General features: G+C 32.5%; 1 long non-coding RNA gene across 1 annotated transcript in view; it reads right to left on the bottom strand.

The window, feature by feature from the left end:
• Window positions 1–301: 301 nt before the first annotated feature.
• Window positions 302–12209, bottom strand: part of LOC144244155 (uncharacterized) — a 44902-nt gene continuing 32994 nt past the window's right edge. The window contains exon 3 of the long non-coding RNA XR_013338853.1: window positions 302–681. This is a non-coding gene — a long non-coding RNA (uncharacterized LOC144244155). The remainder of the gene's footprint in view (window positions 682–12209) is intronic.

Genomic DNA, 12209 nt, shown 5'->3' with positions numbered 1-12209 from the left:
ATAAAAGTGAAATATAAAAATAAAAACTTCACACTTTTGAGATCACTTGAACACAGTAGCTAGGGAAGACCCTGAAAACCTTTGAAATAAACAAGTTACATAGTACTTGGCTGACCAGAGATTTCTTCAGATTGCCAGAGCTATTCACAATAACTAAGATGGGCAAGTTTTGAATGTTTCAACTCCTTGTGATAAAAATTAAAATACACATTAAAAATGTATTAAACATTCACAAATAACCAAAAAGTTAGACAAGTCTCTCTTTCATGTATTTGTGTCAGTAAATACACAAAGAGTTCCTTCTTTTATATGTTATTCTTTTGAATATTAGTTATCTGGTTTCTTGTTGTTTAGAAAGCACAAAAGTTGAAGTGAAGGAAGTAGAGAGTATTTAAACAGGATACAAATCACTGTATGATAGCAGCCTCTTTTCAGAACAATGTCAACTTTGAACTTATTTTTATCATGGTGTGATCAAGTAGTGAGATTTTTCAGGGCCCACATGTTAAATTGACTTGTTGCAATGTCATCTGCCTAAGATAATGAGAAATACTCCCAAGATCTGTACCAGTGTTCAAAACAGGCTTAATATGCTTGTGCTCTGGCTTCAGGTTACAAGTGATGGTTTTCTTATAAGTTTCCATTTATCTTGTAGGAGAATTGCAGAACTCTCTTTCTTGTCTGTAGAAAGAATGGAATGACTTAATTTAGATCCAAGTTTCACAAACTGCAAGAGATCATAGGTGTTTTCCTTCAGTATTTGTGTTTATTAGATTCCATGTAAATGTTCACGTTAGACAGAAAAAATGCTCATGTTTAGCTTTGAATAGCATTTTCATTTGGAATATTCTCTATCCTCATATTTGTATCTTACACTATGTAGTAACGAGCTTTAACCTTATACCTTTGGGCTTTCCTTCCTAGGTACTATAATCTTCCCTATGCTATTCAAGTCTAGAATAAAATAGCATTATTTAATAACACTTCCCTGGTCTGTATTGGCTTTTAGGTTTAAGGTAAGATGTGGGCATGTTTGCTTCCTTTCATATTTTCTTACTGGTCTTGAAAAATATAGTTTCATAAAGATGAATCGTTTAGGAACTATGGTATGAGAAGGCATGTTGATAACATAATAATGGTTTCTGTCTTCTAGAACTGTGCAGTGAAATATGATGTGATGGTTGAAGCTTTTCTTCTAAACAGTTTAGTGACAAATACAATAGGTTTTTTCCAAAAAATGTTATATCATTTTTACAATTAAAATGACAAAGAGAAGAACAAAAAATGGACTAGTTCTGGAAGCTACAAGTCATTGGAGGCTGACTACTATCTTATAGGAGATGCTTTTTCAATACAGGTGCTTTCCTGCCAAAAGTTACATATTTAAAATAGGAAATTAGGGTAGCACCTGGGTGGCTCAGTCAGTTAAGCATCTGACTTCGGTTCAGGTTATGATCTCACAGTTCATGGTTTGAGCCCCGCATCGGGCTCTGTGCTGACAGCTAGCTCAGAGCCTGGAGCCTGTTTCAGATTCTGTGTCTCCCTCTCTCTCTGACCTTGCCCTGCTCACACTGTCTCTCACTGTCTCTTTTTCAGAAATAAATAAAACATTAAAAAAATAAAACAAAATAGGAAATTAGGGATGCCTGGGTGGCTCAGTGGGTTAAGCGTCTGACTTCGGCTCAGGCCATGATCACTCAATTTGTGAGTTTGAGCCCCATGTAGGGCTCTGTGCTGACAGCTGAAAGCCTGGAGCCTGCTTCAGATTCTGTTTCTCTCTCTCTCTGCCCTTCCCCTGGTTGCACTCTGTCTCTTGCTCTCTCAAAAATAAACATTAAAAAATTTTAAATAGTAAATTAATTCAGCATATAGTCATAAAATTATCTATGATCTAAAAGTTAGAACACATATTCAAAGGAATATTCATATCATGCTCAAGTAAGGAAGATTACTATACCCCTAATTGGTTCCTTTTGGTAGCATAATGCTAGAGTCTTAACCACCGTTAGGAAATTCAATACCTTAAGAGTTTATTTTTCTTTTGAGGTTTATACCATGTATTAGAATGTGTGAACTCTCACCCAACAGGTACATATCAAGAGGTGCATTCTTTATTCGAATGACTTGTTACTTAATATTCTAAGCTCCAAAGAGCAGCCTAAAAAAATCCACTTGTCAATACAAATTACTTATAATGGTATGTTGGTGAAATATGTTAGTTGTATGTATTTCTTTGTTCTTTAGCTCCCCCTGTCTCCAAAGCAGAAATCTAAATATAGCTGCCCCATTAATATCTTGTGGGTATTGAAATATTAAAATAAAATTTAAAATAGTTTATATATGTTAAGCACTTAAAAGTTCAAGGAATTCAGTACGTGCTAACTAAAAGCTTGTTATTTATAGTGTGATCCAGGAGGGAAAAAATGAATTCTCAGTAAATATATGTCAGTTATAGTTATAGTTATATTTGAAGTAATAATAGTGGTAGTGGTGGCAGTTGATCCCAAATTGTATTTTAAATAACAATCATTAATTTTTTTTATCTGTAACAGTTACTTATAGTCAACAATTACTTATTATAGTCATAATAATTACTTATATGTCAAATTTATAAATGTTATTGTATCTACTATGATTGTAACATAGGTAGTTCTGAAATGTCATTCATTTGTGAAGACACTCCCATACTGCAGTAATTTAAGTGGCAAAGAAAGGCTGTCTTTCTGCACCACAGGCCACTTCCAGGACTAGAGAACACTGAGGATCTAGCTAAAAGTCATCTGCTTTATGTCTCTTTCCCCTATAGCACTGAAGGCCCCTTAAAAAGAAATTTTTGATTCAATTTCTATTGTTTTGTTTGTTTCTTTTAATCAAGCTAAGGAAAAGAAGTTGCAGACTGACTGAACTAATGACCTGGGTTTTTTCCTTCAGAGAAGAATCAAAGGATACTCTGAATTGTTTATGCTAACCAAAGGGTAAAGGTGATTTGCCACCATGTCTGTCAGTCTCCTGTCACGTTACTGGGGTCTTTTGTCAATTCCTCTCCCATTTTCCTATCTTATCCCTAAATTCTTATGTAGGCCTTATTTACGTTAATTTAACTTTCTCTTTGTTTTTATTGTGTGTGTGTGTGTGTGTGTGTGTGTGTGTGTGTCTGTGTGTGTATCTCACTTCAGTTGTCTCACTTGAGGTAAAAAGGATACAAGATATCAATGTACCACACAATAAATTATCACGGACTGAACACCATTCAGATACAGAAGCAAGCTAGATGGAAATCTAGAAAAGTTGTCTCCTCCCAGTCACCAATTAATATCCTTTTCCTTCTCCCAAAGGTAACTATTATCTTGATTTTAACATTTACACATAATATACATGTATATTTATGTTTTATATAGAGAGAGTATATATAATACACATTGTATACATATATACATACATATACACACATCTGGCTTAGTACATTTATTTAAAGGACACATAAAGTACAGAATATACATAAAAGTGTACAGATATATATAATATCTGATCCTCACTCAACATAATGTTTATGAAATTCAGCTATGGTGTTGTTTTTTTGTTTTTGTTTTTGTTTTTATTTTTAAGGAGGCTTCACACCCAGCATGGAGCCCAAGGCAGGGTCTGAACTCACGACTGAGATCAAGACCTGGGCTAAGATCAAGAGTCAGACACTTAATTGACAGACACACAGTGTGGCCCAATGTTGTTACATTTGAGAGGTATTTTTAAAATTTTAATTATGTTTTAATATTCCATTGATTTAATTATAAAATTGTATTTATTTATTTGCAGATGATAGATAATGAGATTTTTATTGGTATTTCCTTATTTTGGTTTTCTTATAAAGCTGCTATGGTCATTCTTGCAGCTGTCCATAGGTGACTATATGCACAAAGGTGTTATTCTATGTAGGGGAAGAAACATTGAGTCATAAGGTCAAAAACTTGCTAGGGCACTGGGGTGGCTCAGGTGTTTAACTCTCCAACTCTTGATCTTGGCTCAGGTCATAATCTCATGGTTTTGTGAGTTTGAACCCTGTGTTGGGCTCTGTATTGGCAGCATGGAGCCTGCTTGGGATTTTCTCTTCTGCTCTCTGAGGATTCTCTTTCCTGCTCTCTCTGCCCTTTCCCTGCTCATGCTATCTCTGTCTCTCTCAAATAAAAATATAAACTTAAAAAAAATAAGGTCAAAAAATTTTCAAAACTGAATAAATCACATATTATTTCTTTTATCTGTGTAAGACAGAAACTACTGCCACATTTTAGGCAACATTTGATAGTATCAGATGGTTTATTATTATTTTGCTATGCTCTTGCCATTCTTGGAAGTTCATATTAGAATCTCTCTGTGGTTTTACTAGACTTGTCCCTCGTTACTCTAAACTTTAGCATAACTATAACGTTAATTTTTAAAATAGCTTATGATCATTGGGTGTAGTCCTTTGTAATGTCTTTTCTCACATGCCTTGCTCTTTTTTTCTACTGCATTTTCTGTTTTTTACTTAATAATTTTAATTCTTGAAATATTCTGAAAAGCATTTATAAACCCTGAAATAAATTCTCCCACTTGATGTTTGATTTTTCACTTTCTAATTGGTGTCTTTATCAAATTTTTGTCATTTTTAAGTTATTGAATATATAAATCTTTTCTTTACTCTTAGGCCTTTTTATGGCATATAAATAAATCTTTGCTTTAATAGTGGCCAGGAGGACATTATTTTTGCTAACTTCTTGAAGTTCTGTTTTACATTTCACATTTAAATCTACAATCCACCTAAGTAATGTTTTTGTATAGAATGAAGTATTAGGTTAAGATTTATTTATTGCTTCATTTGACAATTCAATTGGGCTACAACCATTTAATGAAAAGGTCATATTTTCCCTACAAGTCTGTATTGACACCTTTATTATAAATTGTCTATACATGCATTAAATCCACTTGTGTTTTCTTCCAGTATTATACTATTATTCTAATTTGTAGTAATATCTTAATTGATATCTTATAAGGTGTTCAATCTGATAAAGGATACCTACAAAAAACAATAGAAAACAGGATACTTAATAGTGAAGTCTTTAAACCTTTCTTCTAGAATTGGAAACAAAACAAAGAAAACCACTATCACTTTCCACCTTTTCTTCAAGAATGCTTTGCTATTTGTGATCCTTGGATCACTATGTAAAATAGTATACCAAGCTTGTGCATGTATATACACATACATACATATATACATACACACATAGATATTTGTATTTTAATAACTTTGAGCAAAATTGTGTTTTCTACTGTTATGCACACAACCTGTGGTAGAATGCATATGCTATCATTTTTTTATTATTATTATTTTGAGAAACCTCCATACTGTTTTCCACAGTGCCTGTGCCAATTTACATTCTCACCAATAAGGCACAAAGGTACATTTCTCTCCACATCCTTGACAACAACTTTTCAAAATATTTTTAAATGCTTAAAATTTAGTTGAAAGAAAATGAAAGTATATTGTAGAAACACTGACTTTAAGATGAATGGATTTGAAAATTGAGTTACTTTATGTATTTCTGTCCAAACTGTTTCTAGCAAGTTAAAACACATACAAAATATGACAGTCAACAAATACATTGTGTTGTTTTGTTTAATTTTGTTTTTTGTTTTTTGTTTTCTTTTTTTAATTTCTGAGAGAGAGAGACAGCGTGAGCAGGGAAGGGTCAGAGAGAGAGGAAGATACAGAATCTGAAACAGGCTCCAGACCCTGAGTTGTCATCAGAGAGCTGGATGCGACTCTCTAACCCACAAACCGTGAGATCATGACCTGAGTTGAAGTTGGCTGCCCAACCAACTGAGCCACCCAGGCCCAGGCGTACCAGGTTTTTTGTTTGTTTGTTTGTTTGTTTGTTTGTTTTTAAGAAGACTATCACTGCTTCAAGAAACTGCTTCTGGCCTTACTTACTCTAATACATCTTATTGAACCATTTCTCAGTGAAGCCTAAATTTATCTCTTTGTGTCACTGAATTTCTACATTCTGGATCTATGAAATTAATTTTGATAGGCTCTGAACCCTAGCATTTGCTGGCCAATTTATAATTCACTTTATGGCTCATTGGACTAGTGTTACTTCCAACACATGAATCATAAGCTTGTCACTAAGACATACTAACAACTGGAAAAACTGCAATATTCTCAATTCTCAGCCAAGTATGGGAATTCAAATTTTATAAAAATAATTGAAGTATTGGTTTGATGGCATACTGGTTTTTAAAAAAATAGGTAATAAAATCCTTTGAAAGTTAATAAAAATGCATGGTTTAATGTGTAATCTAAAATAATTAATATGTAGGGTGCATATCTTCTCTTTGACTCATCAAATATTCATGCCTTTAACTATGGATATATATTGTAAATACCTAATACATCTTACAATTATGATATTTTCATCAGGCATATATTTAATTTTCATTTCTTTTTGGGATTAGGTTATGTATAGCTTAATCATATGTTTTATTTTTTTAAGCATATTTATTTATTTATTTATTTATTTTACAAATAGTTTACTGTCAAATTAGTTTCCACATAACACCCAGTGCTCATCCCCACTAGTGCCCTCCTCCATGCCCATCCTATGTTTTATAGCTCGCAGAATCACATATTGCCAAGACAATTGGTGGAGCCAGATGTATTGACCTATAGCACAGTAAAATGCAAGAGAAAGTAAGATTAAATAAAGATTCACAAGTGACTTCTGAATTGAAAGTAAGAAAGAAAAACGTATTAAGAAAATTAATCAAAAGCATGGTATCTAATTAAGCACAATTTATAAAGAAAGAAACATGAGTAAAATGTGTATGATTTAGATATTTTAACAAAGAAAGTAACCTTTATTATGTATGTTACAAAATGAAAGAGGATATTCATTGACAATAAGATATTACTTATTCTTTTTGCAACTTATAAATGTCTAGCGAAACTTTGGTAACTGCATGTTAAAAGTAATGTCCTTCAAATATGAGTCAATAATCAATGAAACTGGTGTCTCTCATTCAAAATGGAAATAGAATGCATTAAAAAATAGTGGCTTGGTTACCCAATCATACATAATGCATATATATGAATTATGTTTATATGTATGTAGATTAGACTATGAATACAGATTTATGCATAGCACAATACATATAAATACATATATGCTATATTAGCATATAATCCAATAGTAGCTTTGATTTGAGGAAACTGAAGCAAGTAAATGTTTTGATGGAGGAAGTTGTATTCAAAGTAGTGGTTGCAAGCTGAAGTAATAGTTATAATTTGCCAGAATGGGATCACTGCAGTGGTAAATACTTTATGGCATACACAGTTGGGTTTCTAATTGTAAAAAGAAGAAATTAATGGATCACATAATTTTAGTCAGAGAAAGTCTTCAGAGCCAGGAGCCCTCAGGGACAGAATTTACTCCGATAAAATGGAAGACTTCACTGAGTATTTTTATCAACAACAACAACAAAAACCCCTGGACTTATCTTATTGATCTACAACATTCTTGTCAAAGTATATGCTAAATATATTACTAGACAGAGTTTTTAATCCTCAGGTCAAATAATAAGGTCGAATACTCGGCCCTGATGTGGGTCTTCACACCGGTGGCAGTGGTATTGGGAATGATTTGTCTTCCTTTCAGGCTTGTCTTTTTGATCAAGGACAAGATGTGAGTCAAAGGCAAGGCTGGAAACTATTTTGATCCCTGCATATATGTTCTTTATTTTTACTTATTTTTCAAACTTACAAAGTCTTCCTAAGAGCTTAAACATTTGGAAAACAAAAATCTAGAAAGACTTGTTTCTTTTACTTTTTGACCAGCCCTACACTTATCCTCAGGAAATTAAAAGTAGAGACAGCTGACTTCTTAAATAAAAGAAACATATTTTTAGAAAAAAAATATAAAATTAAGTCCCCAAAGTGTATTCATTCTCTCATAGCCCTATCTCCTCCTTCCTGAAAAGGTACAAGTTGCATTGCTTTCTGAATGATTTCGCACTCTCATTCAGTGCCTGTTCCTTACAAGGCTGGGGAAATTTCAACAGCAAAATGTTTTTTCCCGTAAATTCTCATGTTAGGGATTACAACTAATTTAGGTTTCCATGCAGAATTGGACATGCTTTTCTAATATATATAATCTATATTTGATTAATTTTCTTCACTCCCAATAACATCTAGTCAGTGTTGGATTCAAAGGCAGATCAGCAGATTCTATGAGTCTTCACTATCTTAATGCAGTTTTGCATAAGACACTCAAAATATTCTTATAAGTCTTTTTCAAATATGCATGTGAATTGGGATGGAAACGAAGTGATTTACTGTAATTGTGTCACTGAGTTTACTATGCCTGGTTTGTTTGGCTATTTTGATTCTGAAAATGAGTAGCGTGGTTTGTACCACTTTCATTGCCATCTTGACATTTGAAATCTCTTTGACTCCAGGGGGGTATTTTTAGTTATTGTATGTCATGTCCCTGCCACAAATAATAAAGGTCATTTACCAAAAATCCAATTAAAATTTAAACTTTATGTTAATAATCTGTTACAAAGAAATTCCAACATTTTTAGAAGTTACTTTTCTCAAATCAGGTGGCCCAGCATCCAGATAATTAACACACAGGAAATACAATTTCAATTAATGAGATTGTCTTTCTCTTTGTCTCCTTGGCCTCTCCCTCATAACACCTTACCTCATTGTGCCCCCTTTGTGAACCAAAAGAGAAAATGAATTAAAACTAAGAAAGAAGAGGAGATGATTTTTTGTTCTCTCAAAAGAATATGAACAATTCCTTTTAGAATGTGAACGTGTGCTAAGCCAGTTCTATCTCCTCCAGTGAAGGCTACTACTAGAGAAAGAATCAGACCCACTAATGAGTATTTATAAAAGGCCAATCTAATTTCAATTCCTACATGAAACAGTGAAAGAATAGAACAGTAATTTTATGAGAAACTTTCTGAGAAATGTGTGGCTTCTGCAATTGCTTTAGTAAAAGGCACACTCAAATGCATCTTTGTAGGAAGATGAAATTCAATGTTACCTGAAGGAAGATAACAAATACAATGTTACACTTCATTCACACAAACCAAGTTGTTAAAAAAAGTGTTTCCTTTTAATTTTCAAAGACTAAAGGGCTTTATTTTATTTCTTGATTAGAAGTATAATGCATTTGTACAGTATTGAACAATGTTTTCAGTTATTTCTTTGTATATAAAGTTACAGTAATAGTTTTGTCCTATCTCTTAAATTTTCTAGAAACCAGTTCTGCAAAACTGCTGGTTTTAGATCATGAATGTTTCAGGTGTATTCTTTCAAACACTATCAGCTAAGGATGAAAGTCCTTATTCATAGTGGAGACAATCACAAAGAAAAAAAAAAGATTAGAGGTTTTCAGTGAGGCTGTTTATATTTTAGCATAAGTCTAGAGGCACAGATGGTCAGACCTGGAAACCTTTAGCAATACTACAATGGTCATATTCCTTTGAAAAGCAGTGTTCATTTGATTCTCAGCAAGAGAATGTCCAAAGTGTGTCATTATTAAACCATGTTTTCCAAAACCATCACAGTGAATAGACAAGGCTTTCAGAGTGTTGTGACTTCATCTACAGTCTCTAAGAATATTTCTCAACTCTTCTCAGTAATCTGTTGTGAAGTCTCAAAAGCTTCATTTTTTTTCCCGTTTCACTTTAATCATCAATGAAATAATTAGAAGCTATTGTTGCACTAAGCTTATTTTTGTCATTCAGAAAGGGACAAATATACTATTAACAGATTCCTGTTTACAAATATACATTTATTTTTTATCTGTAATTTGAACACCTCAATACAAAAACACACACACACACACACACACACACACATGGTGGGACTCTGATAGCAAATAAAGACATAAGTGATGAATAGGAGTGGAGGAGAGCTTATGTGAGCTGAAAAATTAGGCTAGATGTAATCAATGAATTTTAATAAAATCCTAGTTTTTTACTTTGTGTCAACAAATTCAAAGTGGAGATACAGTGAATAATTGGTTTTAATAGTCTAAGAAGTACAAATTCATTTTTTAAGGGGAGAAATCAAATGTTTAACACCAAACNTATATTAAAGTATTTATTTTGAGAGGAGAGAGAATAGAAGAGAGAGAGAGAGAGAGAGGAGAGAGAGAGAGAGTCCATTGGAGGCTCTGCCCTGTCAGTGCAGCGCCCAATGCAGGGCTGATCTCAAGAACCATGAGATAATGACCTGAGCCAAAAATCAAGATTCAGAGGCTTAACTGACTTTGCCACCCAGGTCCCCTGAATAAAATTTAAGTAATGTCCACAAGAACAGTTTTCTAAAATCTAGAGATAGCTTCTGCTCATGAGCATTTCTAATATATATCATTGCTAAAAGTTGATTCTGTAATGTCAAAATGTAAACCTATGAAACCACATCTTGAATCTTAAACACTCACAAGTCTTACAAGGAGGAGTTAATCAAGAAATGCAGCACAGCACAAAAGTGAATCAAATTTGAAACTGAATTGACCAGAACAAAAAAAAATATTTAGATTGGTTAAATTACTATTTATTCTCAAACCAGTTATGATGAAGCAACACTGCTGTCAACACAATAAACATTTTGCCTCTCTACCTAAAAACTATAATATGGTAAAGCAAAAGTGAAAATATGTAGCAAAATTACAACAGAGAAGCAAACTTTAATAATTACTAATTCTTTAGTATTTTTATGTCCACAAATTGACATAATTCTAATAATTATTATAGTTTGTTTCTATCAAACATTTTTCAAAAGAGCTTAAAGTAACTTCCTAATGCTATTTTACCTTTAACAAACCTTAATAGTGACTATTGCATTATTAAAATGTTTTGCAATGATAAATAAAATGCAGAAATGTAAATATTTTCCCTAAGGTGAAAAAATCTGCTGTCATAAGGAAATACAATGATCTATTTCCCATCTCTTTGTAAATGTCTTATGTATTATATATTAATAACTAAGTAACATTTTTCTATACAGTAGATAATATATTCTTGCCAATGGAATATTACAAAATGTTATTTTTAATATATTGATATCAAAATTATACAAATAATATATTTTTTGTTCTCATATTTTCATACTTCTATCAGGAACTAAGAAAAGAGGTGATGGAAATGACAAGGACTGACACTGAACATTTAACATTGTGGCACAGGATTTATAGTCATAAAAATTAATCCCATTACAAAGAAAGGGAGGTTAAAAGGAAATTAAATAACTGAATCAAAATCACATTTAAGAAAATGGGTAAACATTCCAAATCAAGTGTTTACATCTCTAGACCTATGTATGTTCAACAAGAATACAAAGGAGAACAGTTTCAAAAAATGCTTAGATCAGCAATGTGAAGTTCTTATCTAGTTTGTCCCTAAGGCTCCCATTACTTCTCCAATATTAAACATCCACAGATATGACCCACTAGGCTTGAACATGGTATCATAATTTTCATAAGTGCTCAAGATCAATTCATCACAGGAAGTTTATGATTTGAAACTGTTTTGTGCCTACAAATTATATAAATATTTGGAAAATTAAAATTGAGAATCAGTGGTCATCAAAGATCCTGGAAATAGAAAGTTGAAGGAATTTAGAGAAGGAAATATACCTTATCTAACAAAAAGATGCAGTCTAATAGTGATGGGGGGAGAAAGGCATGTGGGACTAGAATACAAGTTCTTTTTCGAGATAGAAACATAAAATATTCCACATTACAGGGCACCAGATGTAAGCACTGAAGAATCAGCTACTGAAAACAATGATATCACTTCACAGATGTTGTACATGTTACAAATGTGTAAACCACATTTACACAAATGAGTACAATTTGTAAGAAAATAATTAAAAATTCCACTAATTGTTTATATTTCTTACTAGTGAAAGTATTCATTTCCTTCCCCATTTTTGGAGGCTTAAACTAATCCGAAAGATTAGGAATTAATAAGAATGTTTCAGGAAAAATGTCTATATACTTTTGTATGTCTCCATTACTTGTTGCAATAATATACAGAAAGTTGGTAATAACTTTGTATCTCTGTTTTCCCTTTATTTATTCTATTTTTAAATCATTGAATCATCTATATTTTGTCTCTCTCAAAATCTTTAGGTCTTAATGCATGATTTTCTACATTAA

The sequence above is a fragment of the Crocuta crocuta genome, unplaced genomic scaffold (assembly GCF_008692635.1).
Source record: "Crocuta crocuta isolate KB4526 unplaced genomic scaffold, BGI_CrCroc_1.0 scaffold724, whole genome shotgun sequence".
In the NCBI taxonomy this organism is placed as follows: Eukaryota; Metazoa; Chordata; class Mammalia; order Carnivora; family Hyaenidae; genus Crocuta; species Crocuta crocuta.
This window is presented reverse-complemented; position numbering and strand designations above follow the sequence as displayed.